Source organism: Papio anubis, chromosome 9, assembly GCF_008728515.1.
Source record: "Papio anubis isolate 15944 chromosome 9, Panubis1.0, whole genome shotgun sequence".
NCBI lineage: Eukaryota > Metazoa > Chordata > Mammalia > Primates > Cercopithecidae > Papio > Papio anubis.
Window position 1 is genome coordinate 15,509,919 of NC_044984.1, and position 19,951 is coordinate 15,529,869.

General features: G+C 35.6%; 1 long non-coding RNA gene across 1 annotated transcript in view; it reads left to right on the plus strand.

Annotated features, from left to right (window-relative positions):
- Nucleotides 1-12,393: 12,393 nt before the first annotated feature.
- The window catches only part of LOC103875644, a 49,267-nt gene continuing 41,709 nt past the window's right edge, over nt 12,394-19,951 (plus strand). The window contains exon 1 of the long non-coding RNA XR_001892524.3: nt 12,394-12,742. This is a non-coding gene — a long non-coding RNA (uncharacterized LOC103875644). The remainder of the gene's footprint in view (nt 12,743-19,951) is intronic.

The following is a 19,951-nucleotide window of genomic DNA, read 5'->3' on the forward strand; positions in this document are numbered from 1 at the left end:
TAACCTGTAGAAATGTAGAGGAAGAAGAAGTCAGAGATAAATCATTTTAGACATAATATTTCTACTGGAAAATATGTCAAGCATGTGAGTAGAAATGTTCCTGAGGTAGGGGTGGATAAAGGGAAAATTCAAGGCATCAAAATTGAACTGTCAATGAAACCTGTAATTAATGTAAAAAAATCATCAGTAAGTTTAAGAAGACAAAAAAAAAAAAAAAAAAAAAAAAAAAGTGGGGGGAAGGAGGTGCGAAGATCTGAGGAGAACCAGGGCAGGACAGTGTCAGATATCTCACATTAAGAAGAAAGTGAAGGAAGAGAGGCTATTGAACTAAATTGTGTACTGGAAACAAACCTTCCTCATTTTGTATCATTAGTACCTACTGTGCATTAAATAATTAACAAATATGTGTAGAAATGAACACTTTGGAATTGACAGTAGAAAACATTTTTAATAGAATTTTGAGGACAATGATAGAATGTAAGTCTATCAAATATGCCTAGTTTTCATAATAGTCTACCTACTGGTTTGAAAAATAATAGGCAGCATTAATTGAGCATATGCTATGTTTCAGGCTGTTCTAAATAGTTTGTAGGCAACATTGCATTACATTCTCTCAACAAATGGATGATATGAGTACTATTTTGATCTCCATTTATAAATGAAGAAAATGAGGTTTAGAAGCCACACAGTAAGGGGCCCACTAGATTATTAGGAGCAATCACTCTTAACCACTGATTTCACCAAGGAAGAAGAAATGTTATAAGAAGGAATTTAGTTCACTATTTTTTTTTTCACCTAGCACAGCACTTGGCAGGTATTTAATAAATGTTGGATAAAGTTTTAAGTTATGTTTTATTAAGGATTGGGTCCATGGAGATGCAGAATAGCACAGGGGAGTCTTCAGAGGATAAAGTAGATGATGCTAAAGAATGAAAAGAAACAGCAGAATCAAGAAGCCTCATCAAGTGAAAAATAGTCTGCGCCTGAGCATGGATAGACAAGGCAACTTTGTGTGAGAAATACTTCATTGTCTATTGCTATGGTTCATCACATCTCGAATTTCAGAAATCTGTGCAAGAAAGTTACATTTATAATGGCCATGAAACCCAAGAAAAAATTCCTTATTCCTAAAGTTTATGTTTTGCAATCACCTGTTTCAAAGAGGTTCAAATATGAATCATACTGTTAATAGTGTAAAACTATAAAATTTTCAACAGTAAGTTATTGAAAGTAGACGATGCGAGAATTACTTAGGAGTGTGTGTGTACGTGTGTGTGTAGGAAGAGTCATATTGAACTATTAAATGCAAAAATATTTTTGTTAAAATTGTTGGTTGCTAAAATATATATGCAATTGCCTTGATATAGTTGAGCAAGTGTCCACTTTCTATTTCAAATATAGGTACATGTTTATTTAATATTTATTGAGTTTCTATTACATGCCTGATATCGTGCCAGGCTCTGGGATGTCTCTATAATTTTAAAATAAAAAAATTAAAAACCTGCTAGTTACAGTTTGTTAAACTTTTTGTTTATAAACCCTGGATATATTTAGTGTCCCTATTTTTCCCCAATTGGAGAAAGTCGGTATCTAATTCTTGTAAATGAATATAAATTATTGTCAAATATTTTCTGAATGTTAGATAAAATACATTGTAGCCCCAAACCATCATTTATAATATTAATCATTAGTTGTCAGAAGCTGAATAAAAAATACAATTTATCTTAATTTTTGAAAAAAAAAATTTTAAATCTTAATTTAATTTTAAAATAGCTATATCATTAGGTCACAAAAATATTCTATCCAAGTACATAACATACCCTCTCAGACAATGGGCTTAACTCATGGACTGAATTAAAAGTAAGATAGGAATATGACAAACTTACTTAAGGAACATCAGTAGTTATTTCTACCATAAGTGTCTTTTTCAGTCACTACTATTCCAACAGAGGTTGAGGGCTCAGGAACATTAATCTAATTCAGATTTTGGAAATATTATAAATTAACACACAAACTGAGTCACCTCCCCTACATACTCCTTAGTTTATATTCTCTAACTCATAAAAAGCATCATCAACATTTGGGCTTTTTTAAAATGGCAACCTCAAGCTATTCTGAAGTCCTCATCCTTATTCTCTCGTCAGCCTATCAAATGTGAAACTCTGTCAATTCAGCTTCTGAAAACTGATAACCTGCATTTGTTTCTCCACTTCTTCATTAATTTGAATGTTCACCCTCTAACCCGGGCTAATGCAGAGTCACTAACAGCTGTCCCTCTCTCTGGTTCACTCTGTTCCTTCCAGTCCCTCCTGACTGCACACATGTCCTAAACCTGACTTGTCATTCCTTGCATAAAGGCATTTTAAGTTCCTCTACTGTTCAAAGAATTTGGACCATCCTTTTAACAGAATTCATATGGAGAGACTCATGGTTTCTGCGTGGGTCTTCTCATATCCAGGCATTAATAAAATAAATGACATCAGTTTAACTAAATATTTTACTACAAAATTCTTACTAATGCATACTTATTAAATATTTAGAATTACTCCAATTACAGTCCTAAACTCCTTTAGCAATATATATGTACATAAACATGTACGTTACATATATATGTATACATTTACATTTGATTTTGTTTTGAGAAACGGGAGTGTGCTCTAAATCGTCGTATTAATTCAAAGTTGGTCATCTTATTAGGCTGCAAAAAATGAGGCCTAAATACCCTAGTTTATAATTCAGCAAAGTGCTTGGAGGAGGCACAGTAGGAATGATGAATGGTAAAGATGGGATTATTACTCAAGTCTCATTTGTGACAGTTGACTTCCGTGATATTTATCTCACATTTTTCTTTTTGGCTGTGTGTGTGAGTGTAATACACTTTATATATTAGCATTGGTCCATCTATTATTATATTGGCAGCAGGAGATTTTCATTGATTAGTTTCTCTCTATTTGCTTTTTTCTTTCTCTAAACCTTCATGCTGTAATGCAGAAGATTTATTTTCAATGATTTATTAAAATGTAATTCTAAGGTGACTCCTTATCAAGGAAGTAATCTACAGGCTATCTTTGTTTAAACTTGCAACCTGCTTTGTCAAGGAAAACTGCCTATGAAATTTTCATTATAATAGACAGCTTTTCATAATGAATGAAAAACAGCTATTATGATTGAAAACAAATTGCTCTGAAACATATTCTTTGAAACAATGTGCTGCTTAATTGTATTTTGGAGGAGGGGGAGGTGAAGGCAATTCTATTTAATTGGTTACATTTTTCAGTTCTATAAATTAATTTGCACTACCCAATATCACTTAATTTTTCCCTAGGAAAGCTTTTGCTTGCCCTAGCAATATTATAACTGCTAATTCAATTACACTGAAATTGTTTAATAGAAAATATAATTGCTTATTCATACAGAATACCCATTAAAGAAGTGCAAAAGCGTGAACCCGAGGGTTACTGCATATTAATACGTTGGGAATAAAGATGGGAATGTTGTGCAGAGAAGGTGCCAGCTGATCTTTAATTGTTCATCACCTGCCTCCAAAATAATATGAATGGACCCAAACTAAATGACCACTCATTACAAGTTTCAATTTAGGAGCTTGGCTGGGGTCAGCAGATTGCTTATGCTGATCGCAATGATTTGAAGTTGTGATTACCATAAGCAATTTAAATTTTATTGATCTCTCCTTCTGAAAGTTGTAATTGAGCATAGATGTTGGACCCACAGCTCTCCAAACTAAATTGTACTCTGAAGCCCTTGCTGGATTCCTGCAAGAATCAATAAGCAGTCAGTCACATTAACAATGAAATAGGTCCATTAACATACGATGCTATTGGTGAAACTTTATTTAGGAAGGGTGTTAGTTCACTTCATTGTTTTATCAATGAATCTCGCCTGTACAAGGAAAAGTATTGCTTTAATATGTGTAATAAGCTTGTATGAAAATGAAATTATATATTATAAACATGTGGAATATCAGTAGGTAGGCAGTTGAGTCCTTATATGAACGTCATTGTGATTCATATCATCATTTTACTGTAAACAGAGGTTTCATATGACTGGAATTGCAGCTTGCCTGCTGCAGTGCTTTGCAGTTATTCGGAATTTTTATTCTTCTTTATTAGATACAAGCTTTCCCTCCATCAAGGTTAAGTACATCTTGAAGTCTCCATGTTCAGTGGTAAGTAGTGGCTTGTTAGGAAAGCTGTATGGCCTATCCTGCTGAGCTGAGAGCAGGGAATTCTTACAGAAATCTAAGTAGTTCCAAGCAATCTGAGGCAGAATTTCATACCCAGAGCACTACTGAGCCTTGTTAACAACTCTGGCCTACCTACAATCTTCAAATTAGAAAATGCTTAAAACGATAAAAGTCTATTAAAACTTTAAGATAAACAGGACATTGGGAATAAGATTTGTCCATTTTGAAGGCGATTAAAGACATTATTCTGTTTATTTTTCTAAATTTAATCAATTATTATTTGCTTCTTCCATTCACTTTCTTTCTACTTCCTAATAGAATGATGGATAGTAAACTCTTGACGATTCCCAACCTCCTGGCAATTTTAAATCTCAAGAAGTGTGGGGATAATAATATCATCACCTAAGAAACTTGCTGCTAATACCACAAGCTTCGAAGTCCCTAAATGACCTACGGCATGGGATTCTTTACCTTGGTACAATGTGGTGACCTTCTTGCAGAGTGGAAAAGGTTTAGGAGAAGATTCAGAGGAAGTCGTAGAATAAATGAGTGAAGTGGATGTTGAACACATTAAGAGAGAGACAAAATAGAGGTGATAAAGTAATAGAAACAACAACAAAGACTACAGAGTAGAGTGCTTTGCAGACAATTAAGTTAAGAGGATAATGGTTTATTTCAATAAATTGGAATATTGGAAGAGAATGCCCAAAGGAAAAAAAAAAGCACATCATAACATCATTGACCTTGTTCAAACACAGGCTGCCTAGGTTACTTATGGCATTAAAGATGCAAATTATTATTAATCCACAGATACCCTGAACACTAAGGGGATTTAAATTAACTATTTTTCTGCAGTTGACTTATATAATTATTCTATATTACTTAACTTCTAGATTTTATCAGGCTCACTAAGGTACATCATTCCAAACAGTTTATCAGACATGCACCCAGAATGGTTTTCCAAGTACTTCTTATGCTAACACGTGCCTACCAAAGAAGATCCTTCATGACTCTTTGATGTTTTAAAGCATTCAATTTATTATCCAGTCAATATTTTATCTTGGCACCAACGATATAAAAACTCTCTAGGAAAAATAGGTTCTTTGGGTAAGAGATTCTGTTTCCAAATAAGCATGAGAAGGGGTTCGAACCCATGAGGAAAAAACATTTCAACTCTCCTTGAAAAACACATGGGCTTTTCTTGCTTTCCAATTATTAGCAAAAAACAGAATATTAATACATGTCTCAATTAGCTCACAGGAACATTGACAGAATAATTGAAACAACCTGTACCCAGAACAACTGCCCAAAACAACGGGTTGTTTTTGGTGGTTATGACCTGAAAGGCACCATTATCGTCTTTATCATGTATTATCCCCAACCACCTTTGAATCTTACTTGGTTTACCAAGATGATTAGTTGGCTTACAGTAGCTATTTCTAACAATACAATATTACACTGAATTCCAGATATACCTTGTTTCATGTGATTTGAGGATATATGAGAAGCCTGTTTTCCCAAGGTCTCATCACCTACAGATAATCTCACTCTGAGGCTATGGATCTGAACAGCTGGAATAAAAACCTGTGACCAACAATCACACACTTTATGTTAATTAGCTCCCCATCTCACCTTAGATACTCTTTCATTATTAAAAATACATTTTCAGAAAATTGGGATACTGTATCTAGATACTCTTTCATTATTAAAAATACATTTTCAGAAAATTGGGATACTGGATCTACATATGTAGACATGAATATGTATAATTTCCTAGGTGTTTGGAGCTTTTGCAAGCATTTTGCATCAGTTAAATTTTTAAACTTCCAACTAACCTTCGGAGGAACAGGGTGAATATATTATCTCTAAACAGATGAGAAAGTTCTAGCAAAAAGTTGACTTTTATAAGGTTACAATAAGTCAATAGGGACCTTCCAGTTCTTGATCCATTAATATAATCTACAGAGTACAGCATTTGCTGTCATGTGTAACACTAGCAAGTACATAAAATAAATAATACATCAATGAACTCTGTTATAAGGCTTTATGAAACCCGTCTTTTTAGAATGTATAAATGCATTAATATTAGGGTTCATTAAAAGACACACTTTACCCAAAGAAAAACTAGGAAAAACCTTTGTTGAAAGTACAAACTACAAAATTTCGGAAATCACATTTTTTGCTGAGATAATGGAAAGAAACCTGGCAGAAGTTGTTCTAGATGCAGATTCAAATCAATTGTTTAGTTAATTATTAGATAAGATTATCTTGATTTGATCTTCATTTAGTGGCAGGGTAAGCATCATCTTTTTGTAAGGTAGAAAACTGAGATGCAAAGAAAAGGAAAGTGGTAACTTTCCCAAGATCACGTGATGGGTAACTATAAACTAGAAATAATACTCAGATCTTCTAGCTACAGATTTGGTGCTGTTTCTACTACATTTTAGGAAAGGGTGATGATATTTTATTCCTCTTATGGTAAAGCTTTGCTACTCTTTAACTTCCTTTGTGACTGATAACTTTGGCATATCTGATATACTGCTATAGACTAACATATATGTCTTCTTTGTTCTCTCCCACCCTTTCTCTCTCCCAAAGATCTTCTAATTTAAAACTTAAAGGGTAGTTGAGCAACACTTCATTTTTACTTGTACAATATATTTTTCAATGTTATGTTGTTTCTTAAAAAACTAAGCAAAAGGAAAGGCAGAAAATTAAGAGACTAACACTGCTTACCTCTTCCCTTACCTTACCTCAATGCCTAGTTTTCTCTTTTTAGAGATGAGGTTTTCTCTGTCAACCTAGAGTGCAGTGGTGCCATCATGGCTCAGCTCACTGTGGCCTCAAACTCCTGGGCTCAAGCCATCCTCCTGCCTCAGCCTCCCAGATAGCTAGGATTACAGGTGTGCATAACCATGTCCAGCTTCAGTTTTTTCTTAAGAGAAAGAGATTGGCAATAATTTTTAAAAGACTGGTGGGGGACATTTATTGTGAGGTGGTATATGCTCTGGGGGTGGGGGGAGGGAGAGCATCGGGAAGAATAGCTAATGGATGCTGGGCTTAATACCTAGGTGATAGGATGATCTGTGCGCTAAAACACCATGGCACACGTTTACCTCTGCAGCAAACCTGCACATCCGGCATATGTTCCCGTAACTTAAAATAAAAGTTGAGGAGAAGGAAGAAAAAAAGAAATAAGTGAGGCAGAGTTTTTTTAAGCAGAAAATATATTTTGCTCTTAAAAATAGATTCTACTTTGATCCTTTGGTCTATATGAAGACTGAGGCTTTACATTTGCTTCCACATTTTCTACCCTACATAGTGTGAAAAGAAGGCACAAGACACTCACTAATAAGCCTGTTTTGTTGTCTAAGTACAGCTCATCTTTGCTTCTGCCTCTTTATCAATACTGCCACAACATATTTGAAAAGAAAGATGACTTTAATGTTAAATGCTTTTTTGAATTTCAAAGTATCTTCTCTCTGATGATACGAAGTCATAATGTATACAACTGGCTATCACATCATCATCTTTGGAGGCCACAGGGCATGGTTATTAAGAAGCATATTTGGACTCAGTCGGCCTGGGTTTGAATGGCAGTTTCATTACTCATTGGCTATTGAAATGTGAGCCAGTTACTTGACTGTTATACTTCATCTGTGAAGTGGGTATACAAAGACTTTATAAGTCATGAGAATTATGTAAAATAATTTACATAAAAGATTCTTTTTAACAGATCCTGCACACAGTGAATGATCAACCACAGTTATTATGAAACACTAAATGTAGCAGGAACACAAAGTAACATTTATTTCATTACATTTCCCCGCCATTGCCATATTATCTAATGCTGAACATGGGCAAAACTTCCAAGCTTCATCTTTCTTTTCTCTGGCTGGTAGCAACTACAGAAAAAATTTTCTGTTGATTTTCTTCCTTTGAAAGGAATGGGTAGTTTTTGTGATTTCTTTCACCCTCACTGTGATTTAGTTTCAGATAATAATATAATTGAAAAATTTAAATCTAAGAGCCTATAATACATAATTGGCCATGGGCTGTGTGTGTTTTGCCAAAGGGCAAGTGTCACGTTCAACCAACAAGCTCTTAATTGTTGAAATCACAGAATAAAGCAAAATAGCCTTTTAGAACCATGTAGTAGTCCCTGGATTCCTATGCAAAGGTACTCACCTATATTACTATAACCAGTAACATCACAGTTTCAGTGACTTAACATAATAGACACATGTTTCCTCTTCAAGTGACAGTGAGCTCAATGTTCCTGAATGGCATGAGGCTTCATGTAATGATTCTGATAACTGAGATGCTTCCATCTCGTGGCTCCTCCATGCCCTAGGGCTTCATAGTCCTTTGCAATGCTTGTAACAAGCTTAAATAAATTTTTCAATAACTTCTACACATAACACCAGGGAAACTCTGAAAAACAAAGCCCTTTTGATTCCCCTCTGACTGCTTTCTACGGGCCCTCATTTCCCCTTGTGCACACATTTTTTACCTGACACAGTAGTGTGCCGTGTTGTTTATACTTGGAATAACACACTAGAAATACTGTACTTCTGTACCAACACTGTCTCTGAGAAGAGAAGTGTGTATGACCAGCCACTTCTCCAGATGTAACCTAGGTGTGAAACTAAAAGCCTTCTTTATTGACTTAAATTTCAGTAATGGCAAGAGGAGGGATCGTGGTATGGTTTGTGCTTATACAGGTCGTGGTATGGTTTGTGCTTGTACAGGTTCTCAGTTAACATATAGCTAATAACTCTTATTTTTCTTACGTTTTGGACTGTTTAGGCCTATCTGGATGTAAGAATGAAAATTCATTTAGTGGAAATACTTGCATATGTGTAAAGACCTAAATGGTGGTTCATTCAAGAAAATTAATCTGTGTAATAAACTGATTACTACAGCCATAAGATTTTCTTAAAGATACAACATTTCTGATATCTGCTCACATTCATTGGCAACTAGTCCCATGGCTGTATTGAACCTCGAAGGAGGCTGGCAAGCATAGTGTAACTTTGTGCCCTAGAAAGAGAAGAAATGGATTTGTGATTTGTGAAAGGGTCGGGATCTTCACCCCACCATCCCTCTCATAGGATTCTGAAATGTTTAAATAGCTGGTGAGGTCAAGGCTACTAATTCTGATGAAAAGTGAAGGATTCTACTGTGTACAGTTGAAGCTTGATAGGACACTTTTACACAAAATGTCACTACTGAAATGTGGCCATGACAAAGATGCTAACACAGCTTCCTTTTGTCATCTGGTCTTAGATTTAAAACCTTGATTTAATGAAAGTGTTGACACCACACCAAAGAAAGAAAGACTGATTTTTTGGGGTCATTAAATATGAGCCACTTGAATAAAGGAAGGATGGTCTTGGATAGGTAAAGTATTGTTTATATCAGCATGGGACAAAATGAGAAACTACAGAAGTCTACAAGAATCTCAGTGAGATATATTTTCTCTCCGGATAGAAACCAATAGCAAAAGTAAGGCAAGGGTTAAATAATTAACTCTCTATTTTTCTTTCTTTTAACACACTTTCTCTTTTGTGTCAGACACTAAAAAGTATGGCCTCAAACTTTGAACACTTTGAAATTTCCTCTCTTTTTTTCCCTAAAGATTTCACATTTTCCACAATTTTGTTGCCCTGATAATTATCACTCCCTTCCTTCCACTGATAATCCCAGTTTTATGTAACTTCTAAAAGGCAGTCTGACCCTGAGACTTCATAGCAGGTGGCAGATGGCTTTGGTGGATGCCTATGTCTGCTGTTAAAGTAAAAAGACAGGAAGCAACACAGAGAGGGTTCTTTTATTTTTATTTTTTAAAAATTGAGTTGTCACATGATATGAAACACAAATCTAAGAGCTTGCAGCAATCACAAACCTCATGTAGTGTGATTTTCACTAGAAGGGCAATGTAATACTACCTTCAAGGCTGCATGAAAGATGAATTGCATGACAGAAAAGATGGTGCTTTCTGGTCTACTACTTATACACGTAACAATTTATTATATAAAAATCAGAGTACAACCCGGACAACTTGTGACTGCTAATTGAAACTGCCAGGCAAAAATATGTTGTTCCGTGCCATATTAGCTTTTTCTGGTTTAGGCTTAGGCCAGCTGCTCTATTTGAATTAGGTTACATAAACCGTCACATTCAATATGTGAGTTTAACATGTATATTCAAATATTTTTCCTTTTAAAGTGGAACTATGACTCATATTATACAGAACTTATTCTGAATAAAGTAAAACTAGACAGACTTCAGTGTTTTCCCCCAGACATCTAAGAATTCTAAGAGCCCACAAACACAACAGTAAGAGTTTCAGGTTTGTTTTCAATAGTCAAATGCGTTGCTTATTCCACTTGTAAAAAGTTCATAGATCTCATTAATAATTTTGTATACCATAATCATTCACCTTGAACATTTGATATTGTGTTTAAAATATGACTTTACTTAATTATTTTCAACAAGCACTTTTACGGAGCAGCCACCAGGCAAAAACACCATTTCAAGTGCTCTGGAACCTTCTGCTTTCACATATTAATAATTCCCAAACAGAGTGTCTGCTTCAGACATTAGTTTCCGAAATAGAATTGAATCTTAATTAGCTCAAGAGAAACTCCTACTTAAGTAGTCTTAGAGAAAATGCACTCATTTCCCCCTCTAATATATCCTCCTGTTATTTGACTGTGATGAGAATGGTCTTTTAAAAGAGGCCTCAGGTGTGAAACCAACTGTTCAGGCTCATTGTCAGCTGCTGGTTTCTAGAGTATTAATTCAAAATTAGGGAAAATATAAGACTGTGTCTACATTGGCCAACTCTATTGCAAAACTGAGCAATTTTCAGTTAAGGGTGCAGCATCCTCTACAATGCCCTTGAGGAAGATTCAGAAGCTCATTCTATTTCCATCTGCTTCCGTCATTAGAGAATGCAATTGATTGATTCAACCTCTCTAACAATAAGAACGAATGCTGTTTAACTAAAAGGTGAGTATCTGCATCATATCTAGGTCAAAATGAATACAAATAAGCCTGCTATTTGTCAATTACATATATGTGAATACATATGCAGATTCCCAAGTATCTAGACAATTTTTCAAAGATAAACATTATGCTTTTTATGGTTTGAAGGCTGAAATGACTTCATTTGTGTCAGGTCTCATTGTTATTGGATGAAAAGCGCAAAAGAAGAATGAGCAAAAGAATGGCTGCTGTCTCCTCCAATCTTCCTATCAAGAAATAACACTGAGTACTCATCTCACACATCTTCCACATCACTCATTTAACACCAGATATAGTACATTATGATCAACATTATTATTAATATCATCATTGGAGGTCTTGAGTGTATATAGCTTATTTCATCAAAATATGGTGCTTGTGGGTAAAACGGATATATATATTTTAAATCCCAGTGGGGCCTGTTGGAGTGCTATATACAAAGTAGGCACTCAGAATATATTTGTTTTAGGATCGATTAATCAAACCTTTTATTAAATGCTTAAGATAAGACTGCTAATTGTCCCCTAGTATTTACTCACCCCTTTCTATAGGAATAGAAACTCCATCTCCACCCTCAGGTGTTAGAGCACATGGCTGTCTGGTTAGGGACTACATTTCTCAGTCTTGCTAGCAGCTAGATAATCTGGCCTGTATCCAGTTATTTCTTATGACACTGCTGTCCTCTACTTCTTTCACCTTTTCAGGGGTCGTGATGATCCAGCTTCACCCACAGTAGATGAGAAACTACTAGGGGATCGTAGAAAAACAAGGTAGAAGGAATTCAGATGGAGCAAAATTATTTATGTGTTTGAACCTCCCACCTATTACTGCACAGCTAAATGTGAGAGAAATAGAGATCCATTTTATTTGAGTGAGATTGCATTCTGTGATATCTTTGTTACTGTAGCTTGGTTAACACTATAAGTAACATAACATGCATAATGCTTTATTTTTTTTTTTTTGAGACAGAGTCTCACTCTGTTGCCCAGGCTGGAGTGCAGTGGCTCAGTCTTGGCTCTCACTGCAACCCCTGTCTCCAGGGTTCAAGCGATTCTCCTGCCTCAGGCTCCCAAGTAGCTGGGACTACAGGCATGTGCCACCATGCCCAGCTAATTTTTTTTTTTTTTTGTATTTTTAGCAGATACAGGGTTTCACCATGCTGACCAGACTGGTCTCGAACTCCTGACTTCAGATGATCTGCCTGCCTCGGTCTCCCAAAGTGTTGGGATTACAGGCGTGAGCCACCACGCCTGGTCATAATGCTTTATCCCATAGATGCCATTCTAGAATCCCATAGATCCACTGGTTATCCTCTACTAGGGCTGTGATAATCTGAGAAGCAGTCCGATCTGACTTAAAGGCATTTGTGACTATTGAAGACAAGAGAATCCATCTGTTACGGATGCCTGCTTTCAAGCTAAGTATGGGCAAAATTCACTAAGGCTGTGGTCTTCACTGTAAGAGAAGCCACTGTAAAATGAAATCAGAATTGCACAGATTATGAGAGTAAGCTGCCTTTTGTTGCGTATGTAATTTGCGATTGTCTTAAATAAATCTAACAGCGATTTTTTTAGGTTTTGTAAAGAACTAAAAATGAAGTGCAACTTAGCCTTGAATAATCAAAGCATTTTTTTCTAAATACTTCTATGCCTTAACACACACACACAAATGTAAGTAAATTGAGGAAAGAGACTTTTTCATATTTCTGTTTGCACAGAAATCATGTCTGTATACACAGCGAAACAGTGAACTCATCCTAAGTATTCATTGAGGCTTGTTGAATTGATTGTTCAGAATATAGAAGTTCAAAAATATTGTACATATTCTAGTGTCTGTGACTAATAATTGGAATAAGTTTCACAATAGTTTACTTATCTAAATATTATTTTCTCCAAATTGGTCATTGCTATACTGTTAGTAGTATAAAAATAAATATTTGGGGAACTTTCTACTTAAAAAAAAAAATCCAGTGATTGCTAGAGTTACTTGAGCTAATAACTATGTTTCATTTGGCATTTCCAGAGTATCTGCTGAAAACTTTATCCTGCAATTTAGATCAAGAAAGCAGGGTTTATTTTTGATCAGGGTTTATATATTTACAGAAAAGAGAAGAAAAATCTCTAGATTCCAATTAGGTTGAGTTTGCTTTTTTGAACAATAAATTCAGATGTCATAATAATGAAATATTTCTCCACCACACTGAGCCTTTGAGAGAACAGCTTTCTTACGGGAAAGTTGATCAGTTTGGTCTGGATAACAGGAGCTACGCACACAGCAATCGCTGGTTTGGGGAAGAAGGTTTTCTGTTATTTGTGTTGTGTTGATCCCCATCATAACAGGAGAGTAGTCATGGATGAGTAACTTTTATGTCTTGTACCAGTATAGATATGATGAAGCATTTCTAAGTACCTAATCTATCACCCAATTTTGAAGAGCTAATTGAATCATTATACATTTAAATACAGCCTTTTGAAGATTTTTAGCAATTGCTTCCAGAAAAACATGACTTGTGACATTTTTAAAAATTACCTTAAAAATAATATGAAAAAGTCAATAATGAACTCAAATAAAAAATAAGTTACTTAAGAGTTAACTACTTTTCCAAATTAAATTGCACATTAAGTTCTATAGTTTTTGAGATCATTTAAAACAAAATCTCTACCAACCTCCCTTTATTTGAGGATATTTTAAAACTAAAAACAATTAAGTTTTTGAGATCGATTTAATTTTTACTTCTTTTAAGTACCAGCATAAACATCTGCCATCTGGCATAGAAATGACTTCATATGGCGGGAGGAGAGATGAGATTTATTTAAAAGTTCTTCGTCTTTGATACTTTTCCCTGCTGCATTTTCCACTAGTGTAATTTGAACCTGACTGTATTTAAATAACCATTTATCGCCATAATGGAAGAGTGGACTTAAAAATACATAACTGCTGTCATTCCAGGAGACTGTATTAAGGAAACATAGAATTTGCCATTCTAGATCAGACCATTTGTCTGTCTTGTCTCACACTTGCCTGCGGCAGTGGCCAACGTTGAAGACAATGGAGAATAGCAGAAATATGCAATGTGGCCACAACCCATTTTGTAGGGAAATAATTGTTTTCTCCATTGGTATTCTTACACTATGGTATATCCGAATTGAATCACCCCCACCTGTTTATATTATTAATAATTTCATCAATCAATACACTAACCAGTTCTGCTAAAATTATTTTACTGAATTATGCTTAATGAGCTATGGTATTTCTATATAGGAAATACTCTTATGGGACTCACACTCAGGTTTTTAGTGCCTTAATTTTTAAATATAAGAAAGATATAGGGAAATTTAGGCTGTATAGCACAACAAAACAAAATGAAACCCTTTAATTTTTGCTTGTATTTTAAAGCCCAGAAAAATACATATTTACTACAAAAGTTCAGCTTGCAGGTCCAGAAGACAATCTAACATGATCTAGCTTTATACTAAATTTACTATTGATAGTAGCAGAATAATTCTATGCTGGGTGATTAATAGGCTGGCCAGAATGGAGGCCTACAAATTTTTATCTTCCTTGACAACTCACCAACGTTGTGGAAAAAATATTACAGCGACAAATTCATTTCATGATCTGTTTCTGAAGTTATAGGTGGGTACAATGAACAGAATACTTACCAAGTGTAGAGCTCACATACACACAGATACACACGCACACGCACACGCACACACACACACACAGACACGAATGCATGCACACATTGTCTGCTCCACATACTCACACATCTCCCCAGTGCTCCAGGCATTTTGAACTATTTGGTACTCCCTGTTCATTATTTGCCTTCACTTTGTCCTCTGCTAGTTCCTTCCTTACCTCTCCCTAGGCAAATATAAACTGTCCTCCATGATTACATAAATCATACCTATTCTTCTATAAGATTATTATAATCCCTCAAGGAATTATAAGTGCATACAATTTGCGTAATCTTTCAGCCAACTCCTTACTCGCCCCATAAAAAGTACTTATACAACAACTTTTTTCTTGTCTCCTTCACAAGCAGAAAAAAGACAAGTCTTTGTAAATTACTGTCAAATTACAAGTACCACTACTGGTGTGATCATTTTTTGGAATAATATGTTTGTAAACATATTTACTACAAAAATCAAGAGTTTTAAATAACTTGGGTAAACGCCTGCCCACCTGGTTACTCAGTTGAGTAGGGCCTTACTTCTGTTTTTTTTTTTTTTTTTTAAGTCCTCTGTTGGTGTGACTATTAATGCCAAATCATTTTGAAAGTTCAGCAAAATGTTTTCAGTTTTGAGCTGAAAAATGGTATTAGTGGCTGGAGATGGTATCACATGATGTTTCCAGCCTCCAGAGTGATAATGTGTTGTCTGACGATTTAATAAACTCTCTTTCTACAATTGTTAGTATCTTCAGAGATACCTTTTCAGTATTTGTTTTTATGTATATTGAGCAATAACACAATCACACATGGTCATGGATGACTAAAAATATTCAAATTGGGATACTTAGGTAGTGAATGAGTTTTAAAAGTACTCTTTAAATAGGTAAGCAGTTGAAAATGATTTATTTCAATTGGCGTTTTACTGAACTGGCAGCAAAAGGAGAGGCAGGGAAAAAAATCCTCATCCCTTCCTAAAATAAGAGAAAGAATTTTAACTTTGAGCCAAGCTCTAAAGGCATCTGGAAATCCTTGCATCGGTTTCTTAGCTTCTTGCATTTTGTAGCCTAGCCTTTCCACGAAGGCAAAAAGAACTTTCTTAGAATAAACACTTCTTCCAGCTAAGATCAATCCCTACCTTTCAGATGTAGCCTGCCTATCAAAAATAAAGCTTGGCAAGATTTTATCTATAATGCTACTTGATAACTTTTAAATCTGTTGGCCAGATTCTTCACTTTAGCATGAGACAGGTTAAGATATCCCTCTATCTCCATGGTTTTCAATGGAAGCAATTTTTGGCTCCACATCCCCTCCATCCCCAGGATACTTGGCAAAGTCTGGAGACATTTCTATTGTCAACACTGTGGGGTTGGTACAGGCATATAGGAGATAGTGGCCTGAGATGCTGGTAAACATCCTACAATGCACAGGACCAACGCACCAACAAAGAATTGTCTTGCCCAAAATATCAATCGTGCTGAGATTAAGTAACTCAGCTCTAAATGAAGAGTATTAAAAACACAATCACAGACAGTATTGAAATATCTGACTGCCCACTCTGGAATGAGAATTATATATGGTTTACTATGAATTAAATTAAGAATAACCATATACAATTGTCAAAGAAATATACTAGGCTTCTAATAGCCTTTATTTTACTTTATTTTATTTTATTTTATTTTATTTTATTTTTTTAGTTCTCCTCTCTAAGGAACTAGAAATCATCTTTCTATTTATTTTTGGCTGGTTTCTCAATTTTCTACTGATGCTGGCATTCATCTGTCTCTGACACCATTCTTGACTATGCTGTTTGTGTTTTGAATGGTCATTTCCGTGTATAATGATTTGCATTGCTGTTTGCAAATAAGTCTAATCACTGGCTGTGTGCAACAGTTCACACCTGTAATTCCAGCACGTTGGGAGGCCAATGTGGGAGGACTGTTTAAGCCTAGAAACTCAAGACCAACCTGGGTAACACTGAGAGACCCCGATTCCACAAAGATTTTTAAAAATTAGCTGTGCACAGTGGCTCACGCCTGTAGTCCCAGCTACTTGGGAGGCTGAGGCAGGAGGATGACTTGGGCCTGGGAGGTTGAAGTTGCAGTGAGCCGTGACTGTACCACTGCACTCCAGACTGGGTGACACAGCAAGACCCTGTCTCAAAATAAATAAATAAATAAATAAATAAATAAATAAATAAATAAAATGTAAAAAAGTCTAATCACTGAGAATAGAAAGGCCTCAAGTTAATTTTAAGTAGCACTCTTTGTCATCTTATTTCTATAGGGACTTCGCTTGTGTCCCTATAGAAGTTATATGTCTAACCAGGGTATTCTATGCTATACTGGAACAGGCTGAACAATTTGTGCTACAACCTTTGAGTTTCAGTTGGAATAGCTCCCATTACTAACTGTGAATGTAGACATGATGATATTCCTTGTGTAATACCCGTAAACGTCCACTTGTTTTTCTCACCGTACTTGTTGTAGCTGCTTAACGTTTTCTTTTATTCTGTGTTTCTATTTAAACATTCCATACCCAATAGCAAGAAGGCAAAAATGTCATGAAATTGACAGAACCTGTAAAAGTGTGTTTGCAGCTTCAGATGAAGAATTACAAGGAAAAATTTTAATTTTACATTTCACTGGGGAAAAAGGTACATGATCAATTCTGATACTTCTAAAAAATTAGAACAACATATTAGAAAACCTTTGTCCTTGTTGGATTTCATGCAAATTTGCCAAGACTCTTGGATATCAATACCAAAGCAGACTTTCAAAATTTCTCTACCCCAAAACTGAACACATATCTCCAATGTATTCTCAAATGATGAAGGTTGCAAATGGGCATTATCTTAGGCCAGGTGGCTGGGCTGATTTTCCACAGCATTGCTCTACTCCCTACTGAACACACAAATTCATATAACCTTCTTGATCCCCTTTCTCCCTCTGTCCTTCCCTTACTGCCACTTTTATGTCTTGACCATTCCACAAGAAATGACAAATGGTTATCTTGAGGTCATTTTTGAACGAGAGCAATAACAATAATATTGATAATAAAATCCAAATTCAGAGAAGACCTGCGTTTGATTCAGAAGCTAGTGTGTTTGTGCATGGTGTTAAAGGTGTACTAAGTAGGTATTAATCTTATTTTCTCCTTTCATTTTACATGAAAGCTGTCATTATTGGGATAAGAATAAAATGAACATAAGTATGATAAATGATAAGTGCACATGGGAGTCAATATACCACTCAGAGAGAGCACTGCTAATCAACCGGTGCAGTAGGCTAATGCACCATCTGAGCAGGCATCTCAGGGAGAGTCTAAATTTGTAACTCAGGGAAGCTTGGCATTTAGCTTGAGCTGCTTTTGGCTTAAGGTGAAACAAAGGGTACAATCATGTGTGGATTACAGCAGCAAATCATGTTTCAGAAGGTGCCTTTGCAAGACCATGTAAAACACAGAACCAATTCTATATCCCTAACAAGGCCCAGCATATACATGAGTTGTTTAATGAATGTTAAATAATGTTAATAAAAATTGGGGGTGAGAGAGTACTGTACTTATTTTTTTTAATGAACAGTGAAAAGAAAGAGTAAGAGAATCAATTAGTTCTCAGTTTGAAAGCTCTGCCTTATATATTAAAGCTGATGAACACAATTTTAAAAATGCAAGTGCTGGAGTCTCTATGCTATTGGGAATCTGTCATCTTCTAAAACATACTTTTTAAACTTGATTCTTAATTATTAATAGATTAATGATTCCCGTTGCTTTTGATGATCTCAAGATCTCTTACATAGCTTCTTTGTTAACAGCGATACCATTTCTGTTTCCCTTATTCCAGTTAGCCAAGAGGCTGGGGAAGTAGCAGGTTTGTGGTTCTGTTATTTCAATTAAAATGCATTTCTTATACCCTTAAGAGAGGAGTGGAATAGATAGCAGTTGAACTGCATAGAAATATGGTTGGCTGGGCTCATGTTGGCTAAAGAAACTGTTGGAAGTAGCCGTTCTATTGCTGATTCTTGGAATGGTTAGTGGCGCTTAGTGACACAAGTCACCTTGGCTCTTACTTCTGGTATTTTAGAAGTGTCCCTGTTGCACTCCCTTCCCAGGCGGTTGATGAATTAATGATTATTTACTGAGCATCTACTATGTGCCTGATTCATTGTTAGTTACCTTGAGAGCAACAAAGAAAATGAGACAGTGAAATAGAAAACCCATGCTTAACTAGCAAACACTACTTTCTGGCTGACAGTTCAGGAAAGAGTTAGAGACTGAAAAGAAAAAAAAATACATGATCGTGACTAGAAAGAGGAAGTAGATTAGATTCCTCAGTTTCCATTTTCCTGTCTACCACCACAAGCCCCTACTCTCATATTCTTGTTCTAGACCCAATGAGGACTTGGTAATAGGTACGCAACTGCTGAAGAACCTTATGAAGAGTGGAAAGGAGAATAACCATAGGGAATACAGCTAGAGACTAAGAATGGTGGATGTAGTGAGAGTGCAAATAAGACTTCTTACATCTTCAACATCGTAAGCTAGCTGACAGACATCAAACACTAAGCAGCAAAAATAAGAAGACAGCAGTGGTTGTGAGGTAGTTGCTAGCTTTATTGACCACCAACTAAATCAATATTGCGCTCTTTTACTTAAACTTACATTACTACAAGTATGTAATTATAGTTCTTGGTCTATATGCCATGTATTCCCATCACTACTGAGCAAGAACAATGTATCAGTATGGTAATATACTGCCACCCTCTCACAGCAAGCATTCATCTTCACCGTCTACTATTTCAGGCCCTTTGTAGGTGCCGGATAAACAAAAATGACCAAGACATGTTCCCTGCCCTCAAAGAGGACAGATTATCTGGAATGTTCTTTTAAAATGTGCTGATATTGTTGCTACACCAGAGTCAAGGTCATAGTTGGTTAAATATATTGGTTAAATATATTTAACCAATTTGTTGGTAAGCCAACAAAATTTGAACTGCTTTAGATAATAATTTTTGATAAGGTCAGACCTGAAGGAAGGATTTGAA